The sequence below is a fragment of the Chiloscyllium punctatum genome, chromosome 46 (assembly GCF_047496795.1).
Source record: "Chiloscyllium punctatum isolate Juve2018m chromosome 46, sChiPun1.3, whole genome shotgun sequence".
NCBI lineage: Eukaryota > Metazoa > Chordata > Chondrichthyes > Orectolobiformes > Hemiscylliidae > Chiloscyllium > Chiloscyllium punctatum.
The window spans coordinates 2,027,943-2,037,981 of NC_092784.1; positions in this window are offsets into that span (position 1 = coordinate 2,027,943).

Here is a 10,039-nt window from a genome sequence, read left to right on the forward strand (position 1 = left end):
GCCCCTCTGTTTCTCGCACACTGTTTCAACACCTCTATTTCTCGCCCTCTGTTCCCGCCCCTCTGTTTCAGCCCCACTCTTTCTCGCCCTCTGTTTGAGCCACTCTGTTTCAGCCACTGTGTTTCTCGCCCTCTGTTTCTCACCTTTTGTTTCTCGCCCTCTGTTTCTCGCCGTCTGTTTGAGCCACTGGATTTCTCGCCCTCTGTTTCTCAGCCTCTGTTTCTGGACCTCTGTTTCTCGTCCTCTGTTTCTTGCCCTCTGTTGCAGCGCCCCTGTTTCAGCCCCTCTGATTCTCGCTTTCTGTATCCCGCACGTTTTTCAGCCCTTCTGTTTCAGCCCCTCTGTTTCTAGCCCACTATTTCAGCCACTCTGTTTCAGACTCTCTGTTTGTCGCCCTGTTTCAACCCATCTGTTTCAGCCCCTCTGTTTCAGTCCCTCTGTTTCAGTCCCTCTGTTCCAGTCCCTCTGTTTTTAGCCCTCTATTTCAGCCCCTCTGTTTCAACCCCTCTGTTCAGCCCATCTGTTTCAGCCACTCTGTTTCTCGCCCCCTGTTTCTCGCCCTCTGTTTCTTGCACTCTGTTTATCGCCATCTGTTTCAGCCCCTCGGTTTCAGCCCCTCCGCTTCTCGCCCTCTGTTTCAGCGCCTCTGTTTCAGCCCTCTGTTTTTCTCCTCTGTTTATCACCCTCTGTTTCAACCCCTCTGTTTCTCGCCCTCTTTTTCAGCCCATCTGTTTAAGCCGCCACCCCGTTTCTCGCCCTCTGATTCTCGCTCTCTTCTTGAGCGCCTCTGTTTATCGCACTCTATTTCTCGCCCTCTATTTCAGCCCCTCTGTTTCTCGCCCTCTGTTTCTCGCCCTCTGTTTCTCACCGTCTCTTTCAGCCCCTCTGTTTCAGCCCCTCTGTTTCTCGCCCTCTGTTTCTCGCCCTCTGTTTCAGCCCCTCTGTTTCAGCCCCTCTTTTTCTCGATCTGTGTTTCTCGCCCTCTGTTTCTCGCACTCTGTTTCTCACCCTCTGTTTCAGTCCTCTGTTTCAGTCCTCGGTTTCAGCCCCATTGTTTCAGCATCTCTGTTTCAGCTGCTATATTTCTCGCCCTCAGTTTCAGCTCCTCTGTTTCAGCGCCTCTGTTTCTCACCCTTTGTTTCAGCCCCTCTATTTCAGCCCCTCTGTTTGTTGCCCACTGTTTCTTGACTTGTGTTTATCGCCATCTGTTTCAGCCCCTTTGTTTCAGCCCCTCTGTTTCCCTCCCTCTGTTCCAGCCCCTCTGTTTCTCGCCCTCTGTTTCCCTCCCTCTGTTTCAGCCCCTCTCTTTATGACTCTCTGTTTGTTCCCCTGAATTTCAGCCCCTATGTTCAAGCCCCTCTGTTTCAGCCCCTGTTTTTCGCACTCTGTTTCAGCACCTCTGTTTCGCGCCGTACGTTTCTTGCCCTCTGTTTCTCGCCCTCTCTTTCAGCCCCTTTGATTCAGACCCTCTGTTTCTCGCCCTCTGTTTCAGCTCCTCTGTTTCAGCCCCTCCGTTTCTCAGTCTCTGTTTCAAGCCCTCTGTTCCAGCCGCTCTGTTGCTCGCCCTCTGTTTCAGCCCCTTTGTTTCTCGCAAAAAACTTTCTCGCCCTCCGATTTTAGGCTTCTGTTTCAGCTCCTCTTTTTCTCGCCGCCTGTTTGAGCCACTCTGCTTCAGCCTCTCTGTTTCAGCCCCTCTGTTTCTCGACCTCAGTTCCTCGCTCTCTGTTTCTCGCCTTCGATTTCAGACGCTCTTTTTCTCGCCCTCTGTTACAACCCATCTGTTTCAGCCCCTCTTTTTCAGCCCCTCTGTTTCCCACCCATTATTTCAGCCCCTCTGTTTCAGCCCCTTTGTTTCTCGCCCTCGGTTCCTCGCTCTCTGTTTCTCGCCTTCTGTATCAGACGCTCTTTTTCTCGCCCTCTGTTACAACCCATCTGTTTCAGCCCCTCTTTTTTAGCCCCTCTCTTTCCCACCCTTTTATTTCAGCCCCTCTGTTTCTCGCCCTCTGTTTCTCGCCCTCTTTATCAGCCCCTCTGTTTAAGCACCCCCGTTTCTCGCCGCCGATTCTCGCCCTCTGTTTCAGCCCCTCTGTTTCTCGCCCTCGGTTCCTCGCTCTCTGTTTCTTGCCTTCGATTTCAGACGCTCTTTTTCTCGCCCTCTGTTACAACCCATCTGTTTCAGCCCCTCTTTTTCAGCCCCTCTGTTTCCCACCCTTTGTTTCAGCACCTCTGTTTCTCGCCCTCTGTTTCTCGCCTTCTTTATCAGCCCCTCTGTTTAAGCCCCCCTGTTTCTCGCCCGCTGTTTCTCGCCCTCTGTTTCAGCCCCTCTGTTTCTCGGACACTGTTTCAGCACCTCTATTTCTCGCCCTCTGTTCCCGCCACTCCGTTTCAGCCCCACTCTTTCTCGCCCTCTGTTTGAGCCACTCTGTTTCAGCCACTGTGTTTCTCGCCCTATGTTTCTCACCTTTTGTTTCTCGCCCTCTGTTTGAGCCACTCTATTTCTCGCCCTCTGTTTCTCACCCTCTGTTTCAGCACCTCTGTTTCTCGTCCTCTGTTTCTTGCCCTCTGTTTCAGCCCCTCTGTTTCAGCCCCTCTGTTTCTCGCCCTCTGTTTCAACCCATCTGTTTTAGCTCCTCGGTTTCAGCCCCTCTGTTTCAGTCCCTCTGTTTCAGTCCCTCTGTTTTTACCCCTCTATTTCAGCGCCTCTGTTTCAGCCCTCTGTTTCTAGTCCTCTGTTTATCCCCCTCTGTTTCAACCCCTCTGTTTCTTGCCCTCTTTTTCAGCCCATCTTTTTAAGCCGCCTCTCTCGTTTCTCGCCCTCTGATTCTCGCCCTCTGCTTGAGCGCCTCAGTTTATCGCACTCTATTTCTCGCCCTCTATTTCAGCCCCTCTGTTTCTCGCCCTCTGTTTCTCGCCCTCTGATTCTCGCCCTCTGCTTGAGCGCCTCAGTTTATCGCACTCTATTTCTCGCCCTCTATTTCAGCCCCTCTGTTTCTCGCCCTCTGTTTCTCGCCCTCTCTTTCAGCCCCTCTGTTTCAGCACCTCTGTTTCATCACCTCTTTTTCTAGCCCTCTGTTTCTAGCCCTCTATTTCACCCCTCTGTTTCAGCCCCTCTGTTTCAGCCCCTCTGCTTCTCGCCCTCTGTTCCAGCACCACTGTTTCAGCCCCTCTGTTTCAGCCATCAGTTTCTCGTCCTCTGTTTGTCGCCCTCTGTTTCAGCCCGCCTGTTTCTCGCCCACTATTTCTGCCCCTTGTTTCAGCCCCTTCGATTCTCGCTTTCTGATTCCCGCCCTTTTTTTAGCCCCTCTGTTTCAGACCCTCTGTATCGCGGTCTCTGCTTCTCGCCCCCTTTTTCAGACCCTCTGTTTCAGCCCCTCTGTTTCAGCCTCTCTGTTTCAGCCGCTCTGTTTCTCGCCCTCTCTTTTTAGCCCTATGTTTCAGGCACACTGTTCCTCCTCCTCTATTTCTCACCCACTGTTTACGCCCTCCTTTTCAGCCCCGCTGTTTTCGCCCTCTGTTTCAGCCCCACTGTTTCTCGCCCTCTCTTTTTAGCCCTATGTATCAGCCACTCTGTTTCGGCTCCTCTGTTTCAGCCACTCTGTTTCAGCCCCTCTGTTTCTCGCCTTCTGTTTCTCGCCCCCTGTTTCAGCCCCTCTGTTTTAGCCCCTCTGTTACTCGCCATCTGTTGCCCGCCCGCTGTTTCAGCCCCTCTGTTTCAGCCCCTCTGTTTCTCACCCTCTGTTTCAGCCCCTCTATTTTAGCCCTCTGTCGCCCTCTGTTTCTTGACCTGTGTTTATCGACCTCTGTTTCAGCCCCTCTGTTTCAGCCCCACTGTTTCTCGCCCTCTGTTTCAGCCCCTCAGTTTAACCCCCTCTGCTTCTCGCCCTCTTTTTCAGCCCATCTTTTTAAGCCGCCCCCCCGTTTCTCGCCCTCTGATTCTCGCCCTCTGCTTGAGCACCTCTGTTTATCGCACTCTATTTCTCGCCCTCTATTTCTGCCCCTCTGTTTCAACCCCTCTGTTTCAGCGCCTCTCTTTCTCGCCGTCTGATTCAGCCCCTCTATTTCAGCCCCTCTGTTTCTCGTCCTCTTTTTCTCGCCCTCTGTTTCAGCCCATCTGTGTCAGCCTCTGTGTTTTTTGTGCTCTGTTTCTACCCCTCAGTTTCAGTCCCTCTGTTTCAGCCCCACTATTTCAACCCCTCTTTTTCTCCATCTGTGTTTCTCGCCCTCTGTTCCTTGCCCTCTGTTTCTCACTTTCTGTTTCAGCCCCTCTGTTTCAGCCCTCTGTTTCAGCCCCGCTGTTTCAGCATCTCTGTTTCAGACCCTTTATTTCTCACCCTCTGTTTCTCGCCCTCTGTTTCAGCAGCTCTGTTTCAGCGGCTCTGTTTCTCACCCTTTGTTTCAGCCCCTCTATTTCAGCCCCTCTGTTTTTTGCCCTCTGTTTCTTGACTTGTGTCTATCGCCATCTGTTTCAGCCCCTATGTTTCTCGCCCACTGTTCCAGCCACTTTGTTTCTCGCCCTCTGTTTAGCTCACTCTGTTTCAGCCCCGCTGTTTCAGCCCCTCTGTTTCTCGCACTCTGTTTCAGCCCCCCTTTTTCTTGCCCTCTGTTTCTCTCCCTCTGTTTGTGCCCCTCTGTTTCAGCCCCTCTAACCCTGGCACTCTGTTTCTCGCCCTCTGTTTCAGCCGCTCGATTTCTCGCACTCTGTATCTGTCCCACTGTTTCAGCGACACTGTTTCTCACCCTCTGTTACAGCCCCTCTGTTACAACCCTCTGTTACTCGGCCTCTGTTTCACCCCTCAGTTTCAGACCCTCTGTTTCTCGTGCTCTGTTTCTCACCCTCTTTTTCATGCTCCCTGTTTCTCGTCCTCCATTTCTTGCACTCTGTTTCAGCCCCTCTGTTTCTCGCGCTTTTTCTCGCCCTCTGAATCAGCCACTCTGTTTCAGCCTCACTGTTTCAGCCCCTCTGTTTCTCACCCTCTGTTTCACGCCCTCTGTTTCAGCCCCTCTGTTTCAGCCACTCTGTTTCTCGTCCTCTTTTTCTCGCCCTCTGTTTCAGCCCATCTGTGTCAGCCTCTGTGTTTTTTGTGCTCTGTTTCTACCCCTCAGTTTCAGTACCTCTGTTTCAGCCCCTCTGCTTCAACCCCTCTTTTTCTCCATCTGTGTTTCTCGCCCTCTGTTCCTTGCCCTCTGTTTCTCACTTTCTGTTTCAGCCCCTCTGTTTCAGCCCTCTGTTTCAGCACCGCTGTTTCAGCATCTCTGTTTCAGACCCTTTATTTCTCACCCTCTGTTTCTCACCCTCTATTTCAGCCCCTCTGTTTGTTGCCCTCTGTTTCTTGACTTGTGTTTATCGCCATCTGTTTCAGCCCCTCTGTTTCTCGCCCACTGTTCCAGCCCCTTTGTTTCTCGCCCTCTGTTTCAGCCCCTCTGTTTATAACTCACTGTTTGTCCCCCTGTATTTCAGCCCCTATGTTCCAGCCCCTCTGTTTCAGCCCCTAAGTTTCTCGCACTCTATTTCAGCACCTCTGTTTCGCGCCCTCCGTTTCTCGCCCTCTGTTTCTCGCCCTCTCTTTCAGCCCCTCTGTTCCAGATCCTCTGTTTGTCGCACTCTGTTGCAGCCCTTCTGTTTCTCGCCCTCTGTTTCTCTCCCTCTGTTTCCGCCCCTCTGTTTCAGCCCCTCTGATCCTGGCCCTCTGTTTCTCGCCCTCTGTTTCAGACCCTCTGGTTCAGCCCCTCTGTTTCAGCCCCTCTGTTTCTCGCACTCTGTTTCAGCCCCTCTATTTCTCGCCCTCTGTTTCGCACCCTCTGTTTCTCTCCCTCTGTTTCAGCCCCTTCTGTTTCAGACTCACTGTTTGTCGCCCTCTGTTTCAGCCCCCTGTTTCAATCCCACTACTTCAGCCGCTCTATTTTCTCGCACTCTGTATCCACCCCACTGTTTCAGCGACATTGTTTCTCGCCCTCTGTTTTTGACCTCTGTTACAACCCCTCTGTTTCAGCCCCTCTGTTACTCGCCCACTGCTTCAGCCCCTCATTTTTCAGACCCTCTGTTACTCGCCGACTGCTTCAGCCCCTCCGTTTCACACCCTCTGTTTCTCGCGCTCTGTTTCTCGCCCTCTTTTTCATGCTCCCTGTTTCTCGCCCTCTGTTTCTTGCGGTCTGTTTCAGCCCCTCTGTTTCTCGCCCTTTTTCTCGCCCTCTGAATCAGTCCCTCTGTTTCTCGCCGCCTTTTTGAGCCCCTCTGTTTCAGCCCCTCTGTTTCTGCCCCTCTGTTTCTCACCCTTTGTTCCAGCCCCTCTATTTCTTGCCCTCTGTTCCTCGTCCTCTTTTTCAGCCCCTCTGATTAAGCTCCCCCGTTTCTTGCCCTCTGATTCTCGCCCTCTGTTTCAGCCCCTCTGTTTCTGCCCCTATGTTTCAGCCCCTCTGTTTCTCGCCCTCTGTTTCAGCCCCTCTATTTCAGCCCCTCTGTTTCTCGCCCTCTGTTTCTTCACCTCTGTTTCTCGCCCTCTGTTTCAGCCCCTCTATTTCAGCCCCTCTGTTTCTCGCCCTCTGTTTCTTGACCTGTGCTTATCGCCCACTGTTTCTGCCCCTCTGTTTCACTCCCTCTGTTACGGCCTCTTTGCTTCTCGCCCTCTGTTTCAGCACCTCTGTTTCTCGTCCTCTGTTTATCACCCTCTGTTTCAGCCCCTCTGTTTCAGCCCCTCTGTTTCAGCCCTTCGTGTTTCAACCCCTCTGCTTCAGCCGCTCTATTTTCTCGCACTCTGTATCTGTCCCACTGTTTCAGCGACACTGTTTCTCGCCCTCTGTTTTTGACCTCTGTTACAGCCCCTCTGTTTCAGCTCCTCTGTTAATCGCCCACTGTTTCAGCCCCTCAGTTTCAGACACTCTGTTTCTCGCGCTCTGTTTCTCGCGCTCTTTTTCATGCTCCCTTTTTCTCGCCCTCTGAATCATCCCCTCTGTTTCTCGCCGCCTTTTTGAGCCCCTCTGTTTCTCACCCTTTGTTCCAGCCCCTCTATTTCTCGCCCTCTGTTCCTCGCTCTCTGTTTCTGGCCTTCTGATCAGACCCTCTATTTCTCGACCTCTGTTACAGCACATCTGTTTCAGCTTATCTGTTTCATCTCCTCTGTTTCAGCCCCTCTGTTTCTCGAACCCTTTGTTTCAGCACCTCTGTTTCTCGCCCTCTGATTCTCGCCCTCTGTTTCAACCCCTCTGTTTTTCGCACTCTGTTTCAGACCCTCTATTTCTCACCCTCAATTTCTCGCCCTCTGTTCCCGTCCCTCTGTTTCAGCCCCACTGTTTCTCGCCCTCTGTTTGAGCCACTCTGTATCAGCCACTGTGTTTCTCGCCCTCTGTTTCTCACCTTTTGTTTCTCGCCATCTGTTTTTGTCCCTCTGTTGAGCCAACCTATTTCTCGCCCTCTGTTTCTCACCCTTTGTTTCAGCATCTGTTTCTCGCCCTCTGTTTCTCGTCCTCTTTTTCAGCCCCTCTGATTAAGCTACCCCGTTTCTCGCCCACTGATTCTCGCCCTCTGTTTCAACCCCTCTGTTTTTCGCACTCTGTTTCAGACCCTCTATTTCTCACCCTCAGTTTCTCGCCCCCTGTTTCAGCCCCTCTGTTAAAGCCCCTATGTTTCAGCCCTCTGTTTCTCGCCCTCTTTTTCTTAACCTGTGTTTTTCGCCCTCTGTTTCAGCCCCTCTGTTTCACCCCCTGTGTTAAGGCCTCTTTGCTTCTCGCCCTCTATTTATGCACCTCTGTTTCTCGTCCTCTGTTTCCCGCCCTCTGTTTCATTCCCTCTGTTTCAGCAACTCTATTTCTCGCCCTCTGTTTCTCGCCCTCTGTTCCCGCCCCTCTGTTTCAGCCCCACTGTTTCTCGCCCTCTGTTTGAGCCACTCTGTTTCAGCCACTGTGTTTCTCGCCCTCTGTTTCTCACCTTCTGTTTCTCGCCCTCTGTTTCTGGCCCTCTGATGAGCCAACCTTTTTCTCGCCCTCTGTTTCTCACCCTCTGTTTCAGCACCTCTGTTTCTCGCCCTCTGTTTCTTGCCCTCTGTTTCAGCCCCCGTGTTTCAGCCCCTCTGATTCTCGCTTTCTGTATCCCGCACTTTTTTCAGCCCCTCTGTTTCAGCCCCTCTGTTTCCACCCCTCTATTTCAGCCACTCTGTTTCAGACTCTCTGTTTGTCGCCCTGTTTCAACCCATCTGTTTTAGCTCCTCTGTTTCTAGCCCTCTACTTCAGCCCCTCTGTTTCAGCCCCTCTGTTCAGCCCCTCTGTTTAAGTCCCCCGTTTCACGCCCTCTGATTCTCGCCCTTTGTTTGAGCCCCTCTGTTTATCGCACTCTATTTCTCGCCCTCTGTTTCAGCCCCTCTGTTTCAGCCCCTCTATGTCTCGGCCACTGTTTCTCGCCCTCTGTTTCTCGCCCTTTGTTTCAGCCCCACTATTTCAGCCCCTTTTGTTTCTTGCCCTCTGTTTTTTGACCTGTGTTTCTCGCCCTCTGTTTCAGCTCCTCTGTTTCAGCCACTCCGTTTCATCCCCTCTGTTTCAGCCCGTCTGTTTCTCGCCCTCTGTTTCTCGCCCTCTCTATCTCGCCCTCTGTTTCTCAACCTCTGTTTCAGCCCCTCTGATTCTTGTTTTCTGTTTCCCGCCCTTTTTTCAGCCACTCTGTTTCAGCTCGTCTGTTGCTCATCCTCTGTTTCAGCCCCTCTGTTTCAGCCCCTCTGTTTGTCACCCTTCGTTTCTCGCCCTCTGTTTCAGCCCCTTTGATTCTCGCTTTCTGTTTCCCGCCCTTTTTTCAGCTCCCCTGTTTCTCACCCTCTGTTTCTCGCCCTCAGTTTCAGTCCATCTGCGTCAGCCCCGCAGTTTCAGGCCCTCAGTGTCTCGACCTCTGTTTCTCGCCCTCTGTTTCAGTCCCTCTGTTTCAGCCCCTCTGTTTCAGCCACTCTGTTTCAGCCACTCTGTTTCTCACCCTCGGCTTCACGCCCTCTGTTACAGCCCCTCTGTTGCTCGCCCTCTGTTTCAGCCCCTCTGTTTCTCGCCAACTGTTTCTCGCCCTCTGTTTTTAGCCCTCTGTTTCAGCTCCTCTTTTTACCGCCGCCTGTTTGAGCCACTCAGCTTCAGCCCCTCTGTTTCAGCCCCTTTGTTTCTCGCCCTCGGTTCCTCGCTCTCTGTTTCTCGCCTTCTGTATCAGACGCTCTTTTTCTCGCCCTCTGTTACAACCCATCTGTTTCAGCCCCTCTTTGTCAGCCCCTCTCTTTCCCACCCTTTGTTTCAGCCCCTCTGTTTCTCGCCCTCTTTTACAGCCCCTCTGTTTAAGCCCCCCCGTTTCTCGCCCGCTGATTCTCGTCCTCTGTTTCAGCCCCTCTGTTTCTCGGACTCTTTTTCAGCAAGTCTATTTCTCACCCTCTGTTTCACGCCCTCTGTTTGATCCACTCTGTTTGAGCCCCTCTGTTAGTTTCTTTGCTTCTCGGCCTCTGTTTCAGCCCTTCTGTTTCAGCCATCTGTTTCAGCCACTGTGTTTCTCGCCTTCTGTTTCTCACCTTTTGTTTCTCGCCCTCTGTTTCTCGCCCTCTGTTTGATCCACTCTCTTTCTCGCCCTCTGTTTCAGCACCTCTGTTTCTCATCCTCTGTTTCTTGCCCTCTGTTTCAGCCACCCTGTTTCAGCTCCTCTGATTCTCGCTTTCTGTATCCCGGAATTTTTCAGCCCCTCTGTTTCAGCCCCGCTGTTTCTCGCCCTCTATTTCAGCCACACTGTTTCAGACTCTCTGTTTGTCGCCCTGTTTTAACCCATCTGTTTTAGCTCCTCTGTTTCAGCCCCTCTGTTTCAGTCCCTCTGTTTCTCGCCCTCTGTTTTAGCCCTCTTTCTCATCCCCTCTGTTTCAGCCCCTCTGTTCTGCCCACCTCTTTCAGCCCCTCTGTTTCTCGCCCCCTGTTTCTCTGTTTCTTGCACTCTGTTTATCGCCATCTGTTTCAGCCCCTCGGTTTCAGCCATCCTATTTCAGCCCCTCTATTTCAGCCCCTCTGATTCTCATCCTCTGTTTCAGCGCCTCTGTTTCAG